We start from the raw sequence: 20,196 nt of genomic DNA, 5'->3' as shown, positions 1-20,196 counted from the left end.
CAGGGTCTGCCAGGCCCCTGCCTGAAACTGGCACAAAAACAGGGCTGTGGATCTGAAGGCAATAGTCTGTGACAATCCCACTTAGACTTAAAATTGTCCGAAGCCATCATATTCACTGCAACACTATATTTCTGAGTACAGCTCAGAAATTTCGCCATAATGTATCGTTAGCTTTAACTTGCAACCTTTGCATCTTGTTGAATCATTTCCAGGTAGACAGGTATCAAATTCCAGGTGCCCCTGATGCAGGGAATGATTAGCATCTGACTCCATTGATTCAGAATGCTGAACAATGTCTTTATTAAACTATAACAAAGTATAATTTCCAAATTTATATATATATATATTATATATTAATATATATTCCAAATAATAAATAGTGTTAATATTACATTAATACTATATTATATTAAAGAGATACTATACTACATGAAAGATACATATGATATAAAAGATACATACTAAAGAAGAACTGATGATTGTTTCCAGACAGCCAGGACACAGCTTTGAGCCAATTGTCCAGTTAATATAAACAACCATCACCAGAATCCAATTACCAAATCCCTTCAGGTGAACAATCTTCCTAACACATTCCACATGTGCAAAAACAACAGGAGCAGCAAGTAGAGATAAGAATTGTTTTCTCTTTGTCTGAGCTTTCTCACAGACTTTCAGCTTCCCAGGAGAAGTTCTGGGAGAGATAATTATGTTCAAAGAGTATGTGAATACCACAGACAGGAAAACCAGGTATTGTCAAATTCCTCTTAGGCACTTCTTTCAGATTGCCAAATAATTTCCAAGGAGATGTATTCCAGGTTGTGAGATTTGGGTACTTAGACGGAGTTTGAATGCTCTCAGATATCTTGCCAGGCCTCCAGCTGCTCATTCAGAAAAGCGCTGCTCTCCTGTAAGTACTGGGTCACTTCTGCCATCTCCTTCCAGGCATCTTGCACGGTAACCTGGCCAGTAGCACTTGCTTAGGACGGGTGTCACTGCATGCCTGAGATACTCCTCTCCACCCCAGCCAGGCCTGGTTGGGCCTCTTCCAGATTCAGCAAGTCAAAATAAGGTACTCACAATAATTTCTCAATTTTCAACACCAGCTGAGGAATGAGAGGAATTATAATTTATATAATAATGAGTGTTACTGAAAATGGAAATAGCCTGTTAAGAGGAGATTAAAAGCTACAGGCAAAAGGTTAAAATACTTGCAGTTAGCATGGTGACTGCTAGAAGAAAATCAGAGATACCCACTGTATTCTGTGTGTATCAAAAAGTATTTGAAAAGGCCAAAAACTCCCCAAATACAGTTGAACAGCAGAGGTGGCTAGAAAATAGCAGAAATTAAACCAGATTAAAAGCAAAAGTGGAGTAAGGAAGAAAATTTTGAATGAGCTGCCCAGGGTAAAATATACAGTTTGTTTTTTTTTTCCCTCTTCAAATTGATCAAAATGAAGCTTATCAGAGCACTTGTAGGACAGACAGATCCTCAGGGCATAAATGGTCAGCCTATAGCAGAAAAGCCAAATTAGTTTTTTGCCTTTATGTTTTCTACAAGAATACACAGGGAATTTCTTTCAAAGAAAGAGTAAGAGGAACCTTTTCAAAATGAAGTGTCGAGTAGAATTTCTCAAACTGAAAAGGTTTTAGACAAATAGGTAAAACGATCAGGAATAAATAAAAAACCCCAGATGCTATTCTTTCAAGCATGTGAACAGAAATTTGAAATTAAATAGAGAATCAATCACAATAGTAGACAACAGTAGTATATTTGACTTAATAATTTCCTACCTTAAAGAGCTATAAAGTAGCAAATGACGAAGGCAATGCAGAGGACTACAGACTGGACTTTGATATAAAAGCCATAATAAACAGCTGACTTAAGTAAATAGAATTCAAGAATGCAGCCTTTCTTGTAGAGATACAAGAATATGACACATGGCAAAGAATTAGCAAAGTTTCATACAAGGAAGAAATGCCTCACAAATAACCCAGAGCTCTTTGAAGGAGTCAGTGATATATGAATATAATTACCAAGCTGGTCTGCTTGGATTTCCAAATAGCTTTTGACATGATCCTTCATCAAAAAGGTTTAAGGAAACTAAGCTGTTTTGAGATTAAAGATAATTTTCTCTTCTAGCTTAATAAAAGCAAAATTGATAGAAAATGCAGAGATGGGAAAATGTGGCTATATGATTACGTCAAGGGAAACAAAAGGTACAGATAAGGGGAGGAATTACAATGGATGCTGCATTTCAGGAAGTTTAGCTGTTCCATATATTCATAAGTGACCTAGAAAAGAAAGTAAATACAGGGTGACAAAATTTACTGCTGATGAGATATTACTTAAGGCATTCAACTCTCAAATTGACTGCAAGGAATTACACGAGGATTTCATGATACTGAATGACTGGACAGTAAAACAGCAGATGAAATTCAAGGTCAATATATGCAAAGAGATGCACATGGAGAAACACATCCTTAATTGTACATACAGAATGATGGTTTTTAAATTAGCTATTGCCTCTCAGGAGAGAGATATTGAAATTACTGTAGCTGGTGCTATTAAAACATCAGTTAAATTCTCAACAGTGGTCAAAGGAGCATAAAGTTTGATAAGAATGGTTAGAAAATGAAATGAGAACAAAATATAAAGTATGATTAAGCCATTTGATAAATGTGTGGAGTACTACATCTTAAGCACTGTGTATAGTTTGTGTTTATGTTTCTTGAAAAAGGGAAAGGGTAAAAAAAAGGTCAAGGGAATTTTATCACAGTGGTGGAATGGTTTCTTTCCAGGAAAAACTTAAACATTTTGGGAAGGAGATGACTCAGGATGATATGACATATATGTAGATATATTTTAATGTTAAATAATAAATGTAATGGACAAGAATGGAGTAAGTTTATTTCTTTGCCTCCATGGTGCAAACTGCATAGTTTGACTTCATATGATGGGCATGAATAAAAAATAGCAGCTAAAGACAGAAAATAAGCAAATGGAAGTGCCTTTTTACACTGTGTAATTAAATTGCAGCGGTCCTTGCAGGGGAAGACACATAAAGTTGGGCTCAAAACCTGCTGGGATTGTGAGCTATTAAACACCAGGATGCATCTCATGAACTCCACCAAGTGCTCTTTGTTGGGGTGAGACATAGGCAGAGAGACCACACAGTCCTTGCCTGGTCTTTTCATGCTTCCCTAACCAGCCATCCTTGAAGGATAATGAGGAAAGTGTAGTTTATTTCTTTTGTTCCCTAATTCTTATTATTTATCTTCTGACAGTACCAACAAAACCCCTTTTTACTAAGCACTATGCATGTAAAGAGTGAGTGCCTCTCCTTGCCCCTAAGTGCTGACTTGAAGACCTTGCTAAAAAAAAAGATAAGGAAGTTTGTCTCAGCAAGATTCTATCCCTTGTCCAAGGTCACACAGAGAGCCTGTTGCAGCGTGTAGCTGGAAAGATCATCCTTGTACTCCAAATGTGGTTAGGAAATATGTCACAGATTTTAGTCATGAGCTTTTTTAATTATCCGGGCCTTGCTTGGATTCATTATTCTGAGTCATTTAGGACCATGCTCTTATTAATTATATGGCAGCTTTCTGCATTAAGTGATTTAATTATAGAATATTACCTCATTAAAGACAACAAAACTGACCAAAATAAAGAATTATTTAATAAATATAATTGAATCCTTAAGCTTTTAATCAAATTAAACATTGATTATTAATTAAGTGAAATGGAAAGCATTGTCACCTTAACTGGAAAAAGTGGAGACAAATGAACTAAGGCTTTTCACAGGCTGTCTGAAGGTGGGGGTATTTAAAAACTCATAAGTGTACACTAGTGGGAATAGAGTTCTGATGCTGTTGGGGCAGCCACATGTCTAAAATGGACATGACAGGCATGGCAACCCTTTCCAGGTTCTCCTCTCTCCAACCTAGTCCCAAACTGAAAAGCAGGATCATCATTTCCAGTCCTTTCATCTTTGTAGTGTGTTTGATGGCACTTCAGCTCTTAGAGAAATTATTTCATTAATATCAGCATTTTAATTTTAAATCATTCAGTGGGCAGGCTGTGCTGTTAAAAATGTATCTTCAGTCTCTTTTACATCCCTTTTTTCTTCTACTTAGCACAGCATGGCTGAGATCTTATAATATCCCACAATTTCTTCAATAAACAAACTGAGTGACTTTTTGACCTTTTCCTTTCTACAGTTTCTAAGGCTTTTCTAGGATAGCATTATATTCCTGAAGATGTTTCTCTTGATGGAACAACATAAAACTTTTTTCCCACCTTTATCTCCTTTCTAGTCCCTTTCCTTGAATATGCCATTGTCAAAATCAGTCTTACATTTTTTTCCCTTCCTTCTTGCCTTTTTCCTTTTTCTGTGGCACACACACTGTGCGGTTCTTTCTCATCCCTACTGTCTCCTGTCATTTTTACCTTTGTCCTGATGCTATGGGAGCAGTGTTCAGTCATTCCATGCTGCCACAGTCTTTTTTTCTCTCGTCTCAACTTTGTTGCCTTTGTGTGATGCAGCAACCGCTGCATGGTACCTTTGCCCCATGAACCTCAGTGACCCAAAACAGGCCAGGAGAACTTGACTAAAGGGAGCAGATAGAATTTGTATGCCATTTTATTAAACAATTGATGTGGGTAATATGACTGCACATACAGTTCCCCTGAAATTAATTATGCAGATCAACAGTATATTGAAACACTCCCAAGGCAGGTTTTGAAGCCAAATGATTGTCTTCCCAAAAAAATTATTGACAGAAACCCTGCATGAAATGACAGTAATTCCAATCACAAACCATATTTTACTTCCTTTGGTTCTTGAATATGGAGTGCTGCCCTTGGCTGGGTGGCAGGTTGCTGCCAAAGCTGCACTTTCACTCCCTTCCTCAGCAGGACACATGACAGAAAATATAACACAAGAATTGTGGATTGAAATAAGGATGGGCAGAGATCAGTCACCAGTTACTGTCATGGGCAGAACAGACTCGACTTGGGGAAATAAATTTAATTTATTGTCAATTCAATAAGAGTAGGATAATGAGAACTAAAACCAAATCCTAAAAACACCTTCTTTCGCTTCTTCACTTCTTCCCAGACTTCACCTCTGATTTTGTGTACCTCTTCCTTCCCAGTGGCATTGGGGGATGGGAATGGGGCCTGTGGCCAATTCATTACCTGTTGTTTCTGCTGCTGCTTCCTCCTCAGGAAGAGGACTGCTCACACTCTATTCCCGCTTCAGTGTGGAGCCTCCTTGATGAGAAGCTTCTTGATTGTGGGCTGAGCACCAAGTTCAAATCTAAGGCATGAACTTTTCCTGTGGTCCATTCATGTTGTAAGGGGTCCCCCTGTAAGAGATGTCTTTGTTGCAGTGATTAATGCTCCTAAAGAATGGACTGAAATTTTGGTCCTGGTTTAGGATTCAACAGCAATGCCAATCTTATCTATTTTCATGGTCAGAAAAGCACTACCTGATTTCAAATCAGTTATAGCTTAGGGCTGAGTTTTGGTTTGTAACTATGAAGTATGACAGTAACCAAATTGAAAAGTCAGAAGCCAGCTGCTAATATGATGATACAGGTGTAAAACAGTAGTTGGAGGATGACATTTTACCCATTTGTGATGGGTTATGGAAAATCAGGGAAGTATATATTGAAACATACTAAGAAATGTAGGAGAGCAGCCAAAGACTGACTCAAAAAAGATCACAAAAGAGCTGTCTGTAATCCAACTCATATTCACTCAATGGACAATAAGGGGTTGTGACAAATCCCACGCTCCAGAGGTGAATGGTGCTCTCCGAAACAGTTGTCTCACATCCTTCACCATTCCTCAATTTTTTTGCTAATGTCACTTTAGAGGTTTGGCTGCTAAACTCCGCAGGCTCACATTGTTTTTTATAGGCTCTGCTGTGATTTGAAGCAGTTCTGCTGGCAGCCCATCAGCAGAATCAACAGGGTTTGCTGAGCTCCAAGGGCAACCTCCTTGGTCTGGCTTTGTTGACAAGGTGGCAGGGAGGGAGTTAAGGCAAAGAAAGCTCTGGACTGTTCTGGAATTAGTCCCAGGTCTGGTTCTTAGACTGATCCCTGTACATGGCCTCATAAGAGTTAATATCACTGCTCTAAGCACATCTGTTGAAGTTTTAGGTAAACCTTTTGTCTTTCACAAAAATGAAGTTGCAGAAAGAAATTAGAGATTCTCTTCACTGCAAGTCAAACTGTAAATAGGGATACTCCTCTTTTCACCAACCCCAACTCAGCAAAACAGCCCTTCCCTTGTTTGAGAATCCACTGAAAGGCACAACTGCTCAGGAAAGGGGGAGTTATTCCCATACTACAGTCTGAAACCAGAATTTATTTTAAGCATTATACTTGAAGCACAAATACCTCTTTTCACATGGTATAATTCTTAATAACAATGAAAATGTGAAATTGACACTTTTTACAGAAATTCTGAATGACATAAATTTGAAATATGCATCTTAATAAAATATGTTGTATTAATTTGATTACATTAATATAACATCATGAGGTATACTATTATTTTAGTATGATTTTAATAACACAATTTTATACATACATATAAGCATGATGCTGCTTTACTGGCATAAATAATATTTTTACATACATTTTTTTCCATCCTTTGTCTTTTATTTGTATGGACCTTAAAATTTTGATGTGATCATTTCTCAAGTTTAAAGAGGCCAGCTAATGTGCCCACACAATGAACTAAATTAGAAATAAATTAAATCCTCCACTGCTTGTTCTTCTCACCACTTCCTGCTATATTGTAGTGGCAGCATGAAACTTATTTATCACTGTAAGGAAGCATAAGCAGCTATTCAGAATCAAAGAGACACCCTCCTTACCTTTGTGCAAACACAATTGTTGTGCAGTGTAGAACAGAGCTTTCTGCTCTGCAGAGAGGTGAGTGAAATGATAATCTTTTCAGGCTTCTGCAGAAAAGCAATTGAGGCACAAAGAAAAGGAACATAGGCACATTATTTCCTTAGTTAATTTTGAATGTTTTGTGGTAAACTATTTTCTCTTTATGAGTACTAGAAATGTTGTAGTGTTAGCACTGCTGGAGCTGTCTTTCACTAAAACCATCGAGCACAGTTCCTGGTCATTTAGGCAGAGGAGAAATTAAAGGGCATTTGTATTTTTTGGAAAGACTTACATCCCAGATTGAAAAAATCAAGCCATGAAATCATAAAATCTGAACATTTTCTAGTACTGTCGTGTTGTGTCATATGTAAGAAAATTACCATGTTTTAGTGGCTGATGACAACTGAGGACAAATAAGCATGTCCTCCTTGAGGTAGCTTCTATAACAGAGATCAAAATTTAAAAATGTTAGCATCTCTTCTACAAGTTGCCCCAAAAATCTAAAATTAGGAAACATTTCTGAAAGTTACATTCACTATCCCTTATTTAATTCTAGTAGGTGCATTTTAAAATTGTTTGTTGTAAGAAATCCCTGAAAACATTTCAGTTGAATATGATAGTGGATTGATCTTTATTTCTGTGAAGGTCAATTACTTATTTACCAGTCTTCACAAATCAACTTTCAGCTTGCAAGTTGGTTACTGATTCCTCTCTGTAATCTGAATCTAGTTGTGCTGATTTTGCTCCTTGCTGTGTGAAGAAATGACAGGTGACAACACAAAGCCCCCTGTCCCCATAGCACACAAGCGACCTTTCCTCACATTATATGTCAACATGAGGTTTTACATATTCCCAGTCTACTACATAAATTAAGCAAAAATACAAGGGAATAAACAATGTGTAAAGACATGGCTGAAGCAAGAATTCATCATCTGAAAGAGTCAAAATGACTGTGATGATATTTAACCTGTTGTAACACACTGTAATGCAACAAGGATGCAATTGCTTTTAGTGCATTCTTGGTATGTTTGCAGATATTTTGCAATGTGATTGAAACATCTGTTTATAAAATGGAATCTAGACTACCTATAAAAAATGCAAAACAAAACAAGATGATCTCAACCAATCAAATTTTATGAACTGAAATACATAAGAACAGTTCTGAGGAATAGCTAGGAAATGTATGTACTTTGCTGAAGGCATATGCAAAAATAGCAAATTGGATGATGAAAAGAAGAGCAGGATTATCAAAACATGTTTTCTTGCCTGAAGATCCTGAGCTGTGTAAAACTATTTCAAAAGTATGCTTAGCCTGTTGAGTAAGGCATTTTTGGAACCTTGTTCTCAGAGCCAGATGTGAGAGAGAGGGTATCCTTAATCTGAGGTATATGTGAGGTCCCCAGGACGAGGTGAGAGATGAGAATTTGACTCCATGTTCTCAGAAGGCTGATTTATAATTTTATGATATGATATGATATGATATTATAGAATGGTATACTAAAACTATACTAAAGAAAGAGAAAGGATGCATCAGAAAGCTTAACAAGAATGATAAAGAAAAATCCATGACTCCTCAGAGCTTTGACACATGATTGGTCATTAAATTAAAACAATTCACATGGTGGATAAATAATCTCCAAATCACATTCCAAAGCAGCAAAACATGGAGAAGCTGAGGCTTCTCCTCTTCCCAGGAGAAGAAATCCTGGTGAAGGGATTTTTCAGAAAATATCATGGTGAGACCTAAGCAGAGGAGTGTTGGGGTGGGAGGGTCTGTGCCTGCCAAAGAGCCCACAGGACCCTGGCTGGGAGTGAGAGACAGGCATGAGTTGGGAAGGACAAATGGGGCAGGTGGGTGGAGGGGCCAGTGCTGGGAACGTGGCTGGAGACACCACTGGAAGGAGGAGAGTCCCCTGAGAAACCTCACTGGAGCTGGGACACTCTGAGGCACTGTGAGCACACAGGGTCAGGGACATCCCTGAGGGACTGCAGCCCAAGGGGGCCCATGATGGAGCAGAAGAGCAGTGAGAAACCAGAGCAGGGGATTTGGGGTGTTCAGCCTGGAGGAGAGAAAGCTCAGGGGAGACTTTACTGAGGCCTTTCAGTAGCTGGAGGGGGTTATTAAAAGGCTGGAGAGCGACTTGGTACAAGGGTTTGTAGGGATAGGACAAGAAGAAATTTCTTTAAACTGACAGAAGGCAGGTTTAGATTAGATACTGGGAGGAAATACTGTGAGTGTGGTGAGACACTGGAACAGGTTGCCCAGAGCACCTGTGGATGTCCCATCCCTGGGTGTTCAAGGCCAGGCTGGATGGGGCTCTGAGCAACCTGATCCCGCGGAAGCAGTTCCTGTTCATGATAGGGAGGTTGGAGCTAGATAATCTTTAAGGTCCCTTCCAACCCAAACCATTCTGGGATTCTACAATTATTCTAGGAGGAGAGAGGAGGGAGGAACAGGGTAGGGTTCCTGGGCAGCCCACTGTCTCTCCAAAGCAGCAATGGGGCCAGCACCATGGGCTGTGAGAACAAGGGAAGGCAGGAAAAGAGCCATTGGTCTGAAACTGAAAGCAGAGAAGGGAATGAGAGTTTTTTTTCCTCAGTGTTTGTTTAATTGTTTTTCTTAATACTTGAATCAGTAATTAAAAATTGATGTTAATTGGCAATAAATTACATTAAGTGCAATTCCCCAAGCTGAAACTGCTTTGCCCACAGCAGGTCCTTATCCTGAAATGTTTACTTCTGATGGTGCTGCTGAGGAGAGGTTTCAGTGATGCACAGAGCAGACATGCAAGGAGGAGGAAGCTTCTTCAGAAATGATCTGGTGGAAGTTCTCAAAGTGTTAGAGGAACATGCCCTTGAAATTATTACAGTACATGGGGTAACCTTTGAGGAGGGCTGTCTGCTGCCACGGTTATTTAGAGTTTTACATCTTTATTTAAACTACATTATCAAAATGAATGTAAAATAAACTACTAGAATGCCTTGTCCTTTTCTGCACTGAGTGCATTTGACAGGGGAAAAGGAATCCACCTATTATCTGTCTGATGAATAAATGCAAAAATAAATCTTTGTTATGAAGCTTTCTTATATAGATCTGTTCCAGATATTAAGCCACTATATCTTGCCTCTAAACTGCATTATTCCCCTGTGCAAACTGAAATTTTCACGAGGTGGCATTTCCTACTACACATTTGAATTTATGTATATATGCCTTGTATATAGTAAGGCACACAGCATTCAACATATATCAGTAAAAGCCTTTGATTTATTTTTCCTGGAACTAGGTCACATAAAGCATTCATTTTAGGATGAGGATATATATATACCTACTTTTACTGGCATCTTTGGCTCTGAATGAGAATATAGAGCTGTGTTAAAGAGATATTTGTCAAGCAAAATAATGGCTTATTGTTTTTCTCTGAGTTAAAGGTGATAGTTACTCATGGTTTATATGAAGCCATCAGTAATTCAGAGCTTCTCTGATATTGCTATCTACCCTGTAGGCATCCCTGTAAGTTCACCCCCAATGCCTGTTGATATTTTGGAAGTGGTTGATCATCCAGAAAAAAATTGAGTTATGGTGGTAAATGGCCTCCTGTGTCTCAGAGTTCAGAACTCTACCACTGCAGATAGCCACACTAGGTAACATCTTCTCTCCATCTCATCATTCCCCAGGTGAAAACTTCAGTTTTGCTGGAACTCATTATTCTTCAAGAAATTATCTCACTTTGCTGAAGAATAGAGCTTTATCTGCATGGAGTTGTTGGATAAATGTCAATGCTCAGTTTATACTCATTAATTCATGCACCTACGGAGAACTTTGTTTTAAAGAGCTCCACTTATGGTTCATCTTAAATCATGTACTCAAAAAGCACAAAACAAATATACTTCCAAACTTTATAAAATTGTATAAAACACCACTTTTTTTTTTCAAATTCTCTAATAAAGTAGGCTTTTAATTCCCCCAAATAACTTTATAGCCCTTATATTAGTAATTTTTAGCCTGTGTTCATCTTTGAACATTAATATTCACAGTATTGCAAATGAAGCAAAGGCAGAGCCCTGTTGCTGAAGGATTTCACCTGAACCTCATCAGAGGACCACTTTTGCCTTTTTTCTTGCCTATGTTACAGAATTAGTAATTTTACGAGCAATTAAATCAGCAAATGCAAATGTTCATAAATTTGCAACACTGAGGAGGTAATGGATTTTTAAGAGGCTAGATTTAACAAAGAGTTAATCCAGCTGTTCTAATTTTTTTTTGGTCCCTTTGGTGCCAGACACAGATGGGACTAGGTGCAGACAACACTTTGTAGCAAAGCTTACACTGATTATAACTGACTGGCTGACCTCTGTAAGTTAAAAATCTGGAGCTTTGCTCTTTGAGTTACTGTGAGGCACAGAGAAAATAATGACTGCAAGGTAGAGAAGGTGCAAGAGAGGGAATTCATAGGTTTACCCACACTGCATGCTCCAGAAGAGGCACTTCCTCAGAGAAATACAAACTCAATCGCTTTCCATAATTGACCCTTCAGCCATGAAATAACTTATTTCCAGTCTGTTTCTAGCTGTGTTTGGCTTCCTGTCTTGCACTGAGGGGTGGAGCCAGGCCTGTTCCTGAGGGCTGTCAACTTCTGCTGGACTGGCTGGTTTTGGGCTCTGCAGATGGGAGTGTGGCAGTGAGATGTGGTAGGTATGAGTGGATAATGCAGTGAGGCAGGGCTCCCTTTAAACTGGGATGGAATTGAATAAATGGGAGAGGATACTGTTAAAACTGCAGCTTGTGACCTATTTTTCCTCTTGCATTTCACAAGCAGGGGAGTCTATGAGTCTTCTTCAAGCTTTAATGAGACCCTGCTTTCCACTAGTAGAACTCTAGGAGGAAAGAAATATCTCAGTGCCTAAATGCCAGGAACCAAGCTTAACTAGACTGTGTGAATGTTAAACTCCTTTTGCTAGAAGGATTGATATTAGAGCTCTATTGGGCTGCAAATCTATTCACACTGGCACAGAGAAGTCCAAGGAATTAATTTTTTTATCTCAGAAGAGGCTGCAGTACCTTACAGGCATTAATCACTGTAAAGCAGAGGTGGAGCTTGGGTGTCCCATTGGCAAGGGCAGCTAAAACCTTTCCTATTTGAAGACTCTCAGGAAGGATCTCTTGCCATGACCATGAAGTGTTACAGTGCAGGCTGCTTCAGTGGCAGTAAACAATGAACACAATAAACAGTGCTTTTAAAAAGAAATTTGCTGCCATTTAGGCATGTGATTTTTTTGGAGGGGGATTGGGAGAGAGAGAAGTTTGGAGACGATCATGTGTCATGGTTCCCTTGCAGATGACATATCAGATCTTGGAGCAGAGACTTCAGAACAAAAGACACAAGTTTTTCCTTGTGACCACAGGAGGTCTGATTCTTTTGGCTTCCTTGTTCTCTTCAGTGAAAGGAAAAAGTGAGACTGAACACACCAACTAGTGAGCAACAGAACCCAGAAGGAAGGAGCCCCAGGTTCCCTTCCAGTGCTCACCAGTTCACAGGCAGGATCACTGATCTCAGATGTGCAGCTACAGAAGAGTGATACATAGGGAATGGGACTTTCCAGAAACTGGCTGAATGTGGCTTCTCTTAAAATTTAAAAGTTTCCTTGTTTATTTTTTGTGTGATGTGCTCTTGCTGACATCACAGCAAACACCCTCCTGTCAATAGCCATGTTCTTTCCTTTTCCTTGCAAGGTCTGAGCTGGGAAAAGAAGATCCATCTAGTTTGGGGACCCAAGGGAAACTAAGAGAGCAGACAGCCAGCTTGCTGAGCTGCTCTGTCTATATTTTGGCTGCAACAAAGAACCTTTCCTTTGCAAATGAACACAAAATTTTTTATGAGGCAGGTATTATAGTTGGAGATGGATCAGATTAGTGAGGGGACTACAAGCTATAAATACAAAATGCAGTGATTATAGGTGGGCAACTCAGTACTGGTTGTATGTTTTGACAATGGATTTTCACATTTTTGGCTTGGCTCAAATAAGAACTATAAAACTTTGTTGTGGTTTTTGTTATTTTTGCATTTTCTTTATGGCTTAATTACTTTTCATGTCAGAAATAATATATGCAAGCTGACACAGAAAAGTTTGAGGTTCTAGAAAAATTTAGATGTAGTTTGATTTGAATTCAAAATGATGATAGTTCTGGGAAAATGGTGCTGTTCTGAATTGAGATCTTTCCTAGTCACATTCAGTCCTGTGACAGCATCAAAAATTTGCTTTCATTATTTTTTCTGTGTTACAATAAATGACTTAAACAAGCTCTTGAGACCCATTGGAAGAGTGCTCATTATTAAAATCCATTAATGTAATACATCCTTTTAAAAGGTACTTAAGTTTGGAGTTTTGCCTGCAATCACTCTATTAAAATATCAACCTGGTGATTAATCCAAATGACACCAAGCAAATGATTGTTTGTGTCCCTTCCTCTGATGCCCACACATTTGCCTGTACTGTTCAAAATTAGAATATTTCTTTCTTCCTTCCCTTTGTAAAGGTAATTCCTTTGCCAGAGAATGTGTTTCTCCATTATGGACTAACAAAAATCTGAACTAGCTCTGAATACATGTAAAAGTTACACACACACACAGAACCCCCCAAATCTCCCTTTGGAAAGACTTTCCATATAAAAAAAGTACAAATCACAAGATTTTGAGAGGTGGAATAGGTCAGAGCAATTGGAGATGAAATTCAAAGCATTGCAGAGGACTTTTGAAAGAAGTCAGGAGTTATAACATAGAAATGTTTTCTCCCTATTCCTTTCCTGTCACATAATTGTGCTCCTTGAATCACATGCTCCTTGAATTGCTATATATCCTCAATTGTTCTCTTCTTCACTAGAATTTTAAAGCTTACATTTCATGGGCACTTAGTGCCCATCCTCTCTCCTCTGATATTTTTACTGTAATTGTTATGGTGTCAGTTGTGCTGATCCCTTCAGAGGGCTGGTCTTAAAAGTGTGGGTACACACATTCAATATTTATATAGCCTTTTATCAGGATACTGAATTTATTTATTCACTTTCTGTATCAGTCTAGAAATGAAAGGAGTATTATTACAGGAGCGTTGGCTTTCCTCTTGTGTTAAGATTTTTCAAATGGAAAACAGAGTTACCTTTTAAAACATACTCTTGATAAGAAATGAACTCCAGATCTGTGCCACTTGAATAATTTAGCCTGACACATAACAAATAGAGCAGCTTAAGTTCTCCATGGAAGCAGTTTACTTAAGAAAGAGGACACAAATCAAACTAGTTGCATATTTAAGCGTGACTGCAGCAGTGTGTGAACCTCACCACACTATCAGGTTAACTTTTGATAGCCGTTAAAGGAAGATGACATATTTTTTTTCAGCTTTGGTCATTTAGAAGGTATATAGAAGATTTCCTTCCCTGTGCAAGGCCACATTATGCAGTCTTGGGGTTTTTTTTAATCCAATCTGTCTGTGTCAGGAGCACAGCAGTAAGTCTGTTTCTCTGTATGAGGGAAATTGTTTTCTACTAACTGATGACCTCAGCATAGCAGTTTCTTTTCCAGCACATCAAAGCTCACAGTCAGACTTGCTGCAGCAAGTGCACTTTTGAGTGGCTTTATGACATATAAAGACCCTCTTTGGCATTCATACTGTGCTTTTCTATTGTTTACAAGCTAGCAGTGAATTATTTATGGAAGTTGCTGAAGATATGACTCTCCTTTTGCCCAAAAGCTGTATTTTATCTTATGGTGAGATTTTATGTGAAAGCTATTTTGGGGGTTTATGACCTTTTTACATTTATTTGACAGGTTTTATGGTACCAATCCCTTGATTCAATTTTTTGTTACTGATAAAATCATTATCTGAAAACAATTATTAAAAGCAGCATAGCTTTAACTCAGTTGATGATATTTTTCTTTGCTTTTCTGTTTTTGAGTGATTTCAGATGTGATCATACTGAACAAACACATGAATATTCTCAGCAAAGGAGCAGCTATTTTGTTTCTTCATATAAACTTTTGATCTTCAATTCCTTTATAGTCTATGGTGAAAAAGAGCCATTGAAATTAATCTGACTCCAAGATACTCTGTTGTTCTCAGCAACACTGGAATGTTCATAGTGAAATAGTGAAAAATGTGGCTTGATCACATGATTATGATCATGGCTGATTGGATCAAACCTTTTTTGGGGTTGGCATGTCTTTTCAGCTTATAGATGTAAAATTTTGTGTGGGAGGTGTTTTGAATATATATAACATGGGATTTTCAGAAGTGGGTAGGACCATTAAAAATCTGTTCAATTTCTTTATAAGAGAGCTGGATTGGCACTGAATGCTTTAAGATACATTATTTTTAGCAAGAGCTCTTCCTCTTCAGAGATAAGTATTTATGTTGGTTGCTTCTCATTTCTCTTTGAGGAAATATGTGATCTTTTGAAATGCATCATGGCTGCCAAATTTTAATCTGAAGGACTCAGCTGAGTTGCCTAAACATTAGCATTTAGTTTTATCTGAGATGCCAGAGGGCATCCCTGACATCTGAACAAGGCTGACAGATGACTCAAGGAAGGAGGGAACTAGATGTACTGCTGGTTGAGCAGCTGAAGGCCAGCCAGAACACCCTAGAACATCTCAAATGGCATTAGCAGTCTGTGCTCAGGATGTGAATCATGCCTTAATTTCCTCTGTGGTTTCCTTCAGCTGTCCAGGTACAGTACTGAGGGAAAAGAAATTGGAATCAGCTTTGCTAATTGCTTTTGCTGTAACAAAGACTGAGTGGAGACAAGACACTTCCCATTTATTGTCACAGTAGTTGCAGTTTCCTGTTTGACTGATGTCTTGTATTTACAAGTAGCTTTAAGGATCTCCATGTGCAGGAACCTGTTTTATGGAAAGGCATTGGCACAGGTCTTGGCAGCAATACAGATATTCCAAAGCCAGAACCTGCTCAGCTGTACAGCACTGTGTGTGCATTTGCCTCCAGAGGTAGAGACCCCACTCCTGCTTGTTTATTCCTTTTCTATTTACATAGCCCAGGAAACAGAACTTGGTCTTTATCTCAGTAGCTGGGGGCCTGGCATTTTATAAAGACCCAGTGCCTACTTGAGTGACATTTTCAAATTTGCTTCTAAATCAAGGCCTCCCCACTCAGTCAACCACCCACAGAATGACATTTCAGAAATAAAAGTGTAACATCTCTGCAGATATGTCCCTGGTTACTGAAGCATCTCTCAGTCTCCAAGATAATTACAGCTTTACCTGTGAGCGATGGTTCTATATGTGAAGCAGGACCTTGTCTCTCAAAATACCAAAGGCTTTGGAACCTCAAAAAAGCAGATAAATTTTGGTCAGTGACTGTAAGACCTATTTTCTGCTTGAGTTAGGAGTCAATGTAGATATATGATGGAGCTAAAACCAGTAAGGGATAAGGCTTACTGGCCCTCAAGGGAAGTTTTTGTGCTTGCTTATACCAAAGGTCTGCATACAGATCTTCCATCACATTCAGCTATAGCTCTATGTGAGGCAGATATTGATGCAGTCAGATATTTCAACCAAAATTAAGAAATGACCAACCAGTAAAAAAAAGCTCAAAGTGAAGAGAAAAATGCTGGGTAGGTAATTATTTCAAAGGAATTTTGAAATTCCAAAATAGTTTAAAAATTTCCTTAGGAAAGCTATTTATTCTTTCAATAATGGGCAAAATTATTCTTAATTTCAGCCAGTATTAGTCCTATCACTACTACTACCATTACTTTATGCTACCACTAGTACTACAACAGCATGCTAACTAGAAATATACCTGGTTTAACTCACTTGATTTTGAGTACCTGTATATTTTTTCCTTTTCCTTAAACACAGATGGGCACAGTCAGGCTTATTGTCTTGGAAAATCCCTTTAAGGTTTATCAGTAAAAAGTAGCCCTGTGTCCTTCTCTGGAAAGCTGATTGTTTTGTTCCAACCACAGTCTACTGCTTTCCCCTTCCAGATTTCCACTGAAGAGCAGTGATGTTTTATTCTTAGTTCTTTAAATTCAGCAGACAAGCTTCTCACATCTGGTCAATTACCTGTGTCCTACTTGCCCTTTCTGTCTAATCCCTCTCTTATACACAAGTCCTTTATGATGTGACAGTTGAACATTAAAAACAATGTGAGGTTAGATCAGAGGCAAGCTGAAAGTAACCCCTGTCTGAATGACAGATGCCTGTGCTGTACTTACATTTTGCTTCTCCAGCACAAATGCCCATGAAGATAATCTTTCATATATGACTTTACAGAAATTTAATTTAGAATGAAATTTGTTAAGAGACCTTTTACTAATTAAAAACATTGAAAAAATGAATTCTGCATAAATGAGTTTGGTATTTATTGGCAATGTTTGTTTGAAGCTATAAGGTCTTGTAAAATTCTTGTTAGAAATGACTGAACAAACCCTGGATTTGATGCTTGGGCAGTGAAGTAAAAATAAAGCACCTTAAATGCCTCACACTGATGGATGACACCTCTGTGTTCTGTTTATGAGTGACTTCAGTGCTATAATTTTGTGATGTTTCAACGTGGGACATTTTTTAACCCCATCTAGAGATAAGTTAATTTCTCTTTTTTATAGTCTTTGCTTTCTCCTGTACCTCAGCCTTTCATACTCACAGTGAAAGCAACAAAGACTGTATTCTAACATTTTAGTTATGACCAAAATGTGCTTGGAGTGGGCATAACAGAAGTGACCAAGAACATGTGTCTGTGGAATAAATATTTCTGAATAAGTTTTTTCTGGGGGCCAGGGCATAGACCAAGCCAGTGTCCTGGTTCTGGCCAGGCCAGGGTTAATTTTTGCAGAAGTGGGAGGGGCATGGCCAAGACATGGAGGTTATTTTATATCACCTCAGTCATTGCCTGTGTCAGGGGGAAAGGAATCTCTTCTGGGAGAGATTATGTCTCATATGCCCCATAAATATGTCTCATATTTATCTATATTTACATTGTATTTACTCTGGAAATGTGCTCCTGTGCCTAAGTCACAGATCTCCAGAGATTTGTCTTATTCTTCTCTTTACTATTTGTTAATCATAAATGATTTAAAAAAAAATCCAAGTTGTGGTCTGAGGATGACTAGGGGATTGCAAAGCTGTGGAAATTGTTTTCTGGGTTTATTAAACTGGGTTTTCAATAACAGTTAAAATTTAAACATAAAGGGTGCATGACTATCTACAAAAAAAATGAAGAGAGCAAACAATGGCCCATTCCTTATTACCACATTGGAGTGTGATATATTCTGTCATTAGTGCTGACGGGGTGAATGACGACTGCAGGTACTGATTCCCAATCCAAACTAATTTTCATTCTGGCTATTCCAATTTGCTTGGTTTGCTCATTCTTTCAAAAGCAGCAGTTTTTCAGGCACACTGCATAATATTCAAGACTAATCTAGCATAGCATTAACTGAAAATGTTAAAAATATATTTTAATTTTTTGCCAACACTAAATATAAACGTTATGATAAATGAAGAAAGGATATTTTTATCTGTGTTTTCAGAGCTCTCAGAGAACAGAGGAAATCTATACATTCACACTACAGTCCCCAACCCACTGCCATTTCCATGCCCTTAACATGATATTTATTCATTGCAAATTAAAGTCTTATCACTTCTGCTTTCAATTCCTCTGTAATAGCGGAAGCAGCAATCTAAATAGGCTGCTAGATTCCAATGACATATTCATTAGGGCTGAATTATTAGTTTAGCACATCCTGAAAATAGGGACTGCTTGGTACATTTGTGCAGATGTCACTTTGCTGTGGGCACAAACCAGGAAAGGAATGACTACAAAACAAACTGCTCCAGTTCTGTGCATAGCAGTTGTTTTGGTAACTGTACCCTTCTTTCCTCCTCCAAATAGTATTCCTCTGACAGGGTTTGCCTGGCACAGCAAAGACATAAGTTTATATCTGGAAGTCAAACTAAGAGAAAGAAAGGGATTTAAAACTGTTGAGTGGAATATTCTCTGAACATAAGACACATCAGAGAATAAAACCCACTTTCTGCAATATAACTGCTATTTTAAAATGGTAAAAAACCACATAAGTTCACATCGCACCATATGGTGTTGAGTTAAATCTGCTTCATAGTTTTGAATCAAGAACATATGCACCCAATGAAGTGGCAGTTGTTATAGAAAATATGACTGTTTTGTTAGTAAATAACATTGGAAAGCTACAAACAGTCACTATTTTTTTTTCTTCCTGGTAGATTATTATGCAGAACAGCTTCTACCAGGAATGAGCATTTAAAATCTATTGACTCCTAATCACTTTAGAGAGCGAAGGAGCTGGCTCGATGTGCATGAGAGTCTGCACAAACTTGCTTGTCAGAGATCACAGAAATACATTTGTTATACTGCAGGTGGCATTTTAATGTTTCAGTGCCACCTTTTTGAATGAGGAGTGATCAGGCTGTCAGTCAGAGTGGAGCAAGAGAAACAGCCCCTTTTTGTCAGATGCATTTTCCTGTTTCATCCCATATATGTCCCATGCATAAATCAAGACACGAATTGTGCTAAGTGCAGGCTAAGCCAGGCTGCTCAGCCTTTCATGTTTACTTACTCCACTGGGGCAAAACTGGAGCTGTTTTAGCTCAGTGCTCTGAACCTGGTGCACAGGTGTTGGTGCTCTGTTCTGGGTGGAGATGAACCAGTGTGTCCCAGGCACCTGGCAAACTAGTGACTCTGTACACTGTATTTGGTGACAGCTCTGTGGGGGAGTGGGAGAGGGACAGAGAGCTGTAGAGGAAAAGACATAGAAAGAGATTTCTGAGGGTATAGCAAGGACTCAGACAGGTCTCTGCCTTCTTGTTAACTGGCTTTTACTGTGTCTAGTCCCAGTCTGAGTTTGGGAGCAGTAAGAGGATATTTTGGGTCCCTGCCAGGATTCACATAAGGAACTGTCCACACTCAAATACTTCACTGGCTTCAGTGCTAGTGCTATCTAAAATAGCAACTGCAGTTTCTGAAGAGCAGCATGTCTGTGTGCTGTCAGGGATGTGATAAAGGTTTAGAGAGAAAATCAGTGTGGGGAGCCCAGATAGCACCATGCCCAGCTGCTGCCAGGCTCAGCCCAGGAGCCATCAGCCCACCTTGGGCCCACTTGCACAAACCCAGAGGAGCACAGGGGCACAGAGGTAGGAGTGGACCTGAACTGAGCATTCCTTAGGAACCACCACCTGTCTGGGCCTCTCCAGGGCTGCCCCAGCAAAGCTCAGCCCCAGTGTGAAGTCTGTTACCATGGGA

Source organism: Camarhynchus parvulus, chromosome 1 (assembly GCF_901933205.1).
Source record: "Camarhynchus parvulus chromosome 1, STF_HiC, whole genome shotgun sequence".
Classification (NCBI taxonomy): domain Eukaryota; kingdom Metazoa; phylum Chordata; class Aves; order Passeriformes; family Thraupidae; genus Camarhynchus; species Camarhynchus parvulus.
Note: the sequence above shows the minus strand (reverse complement) of the source record.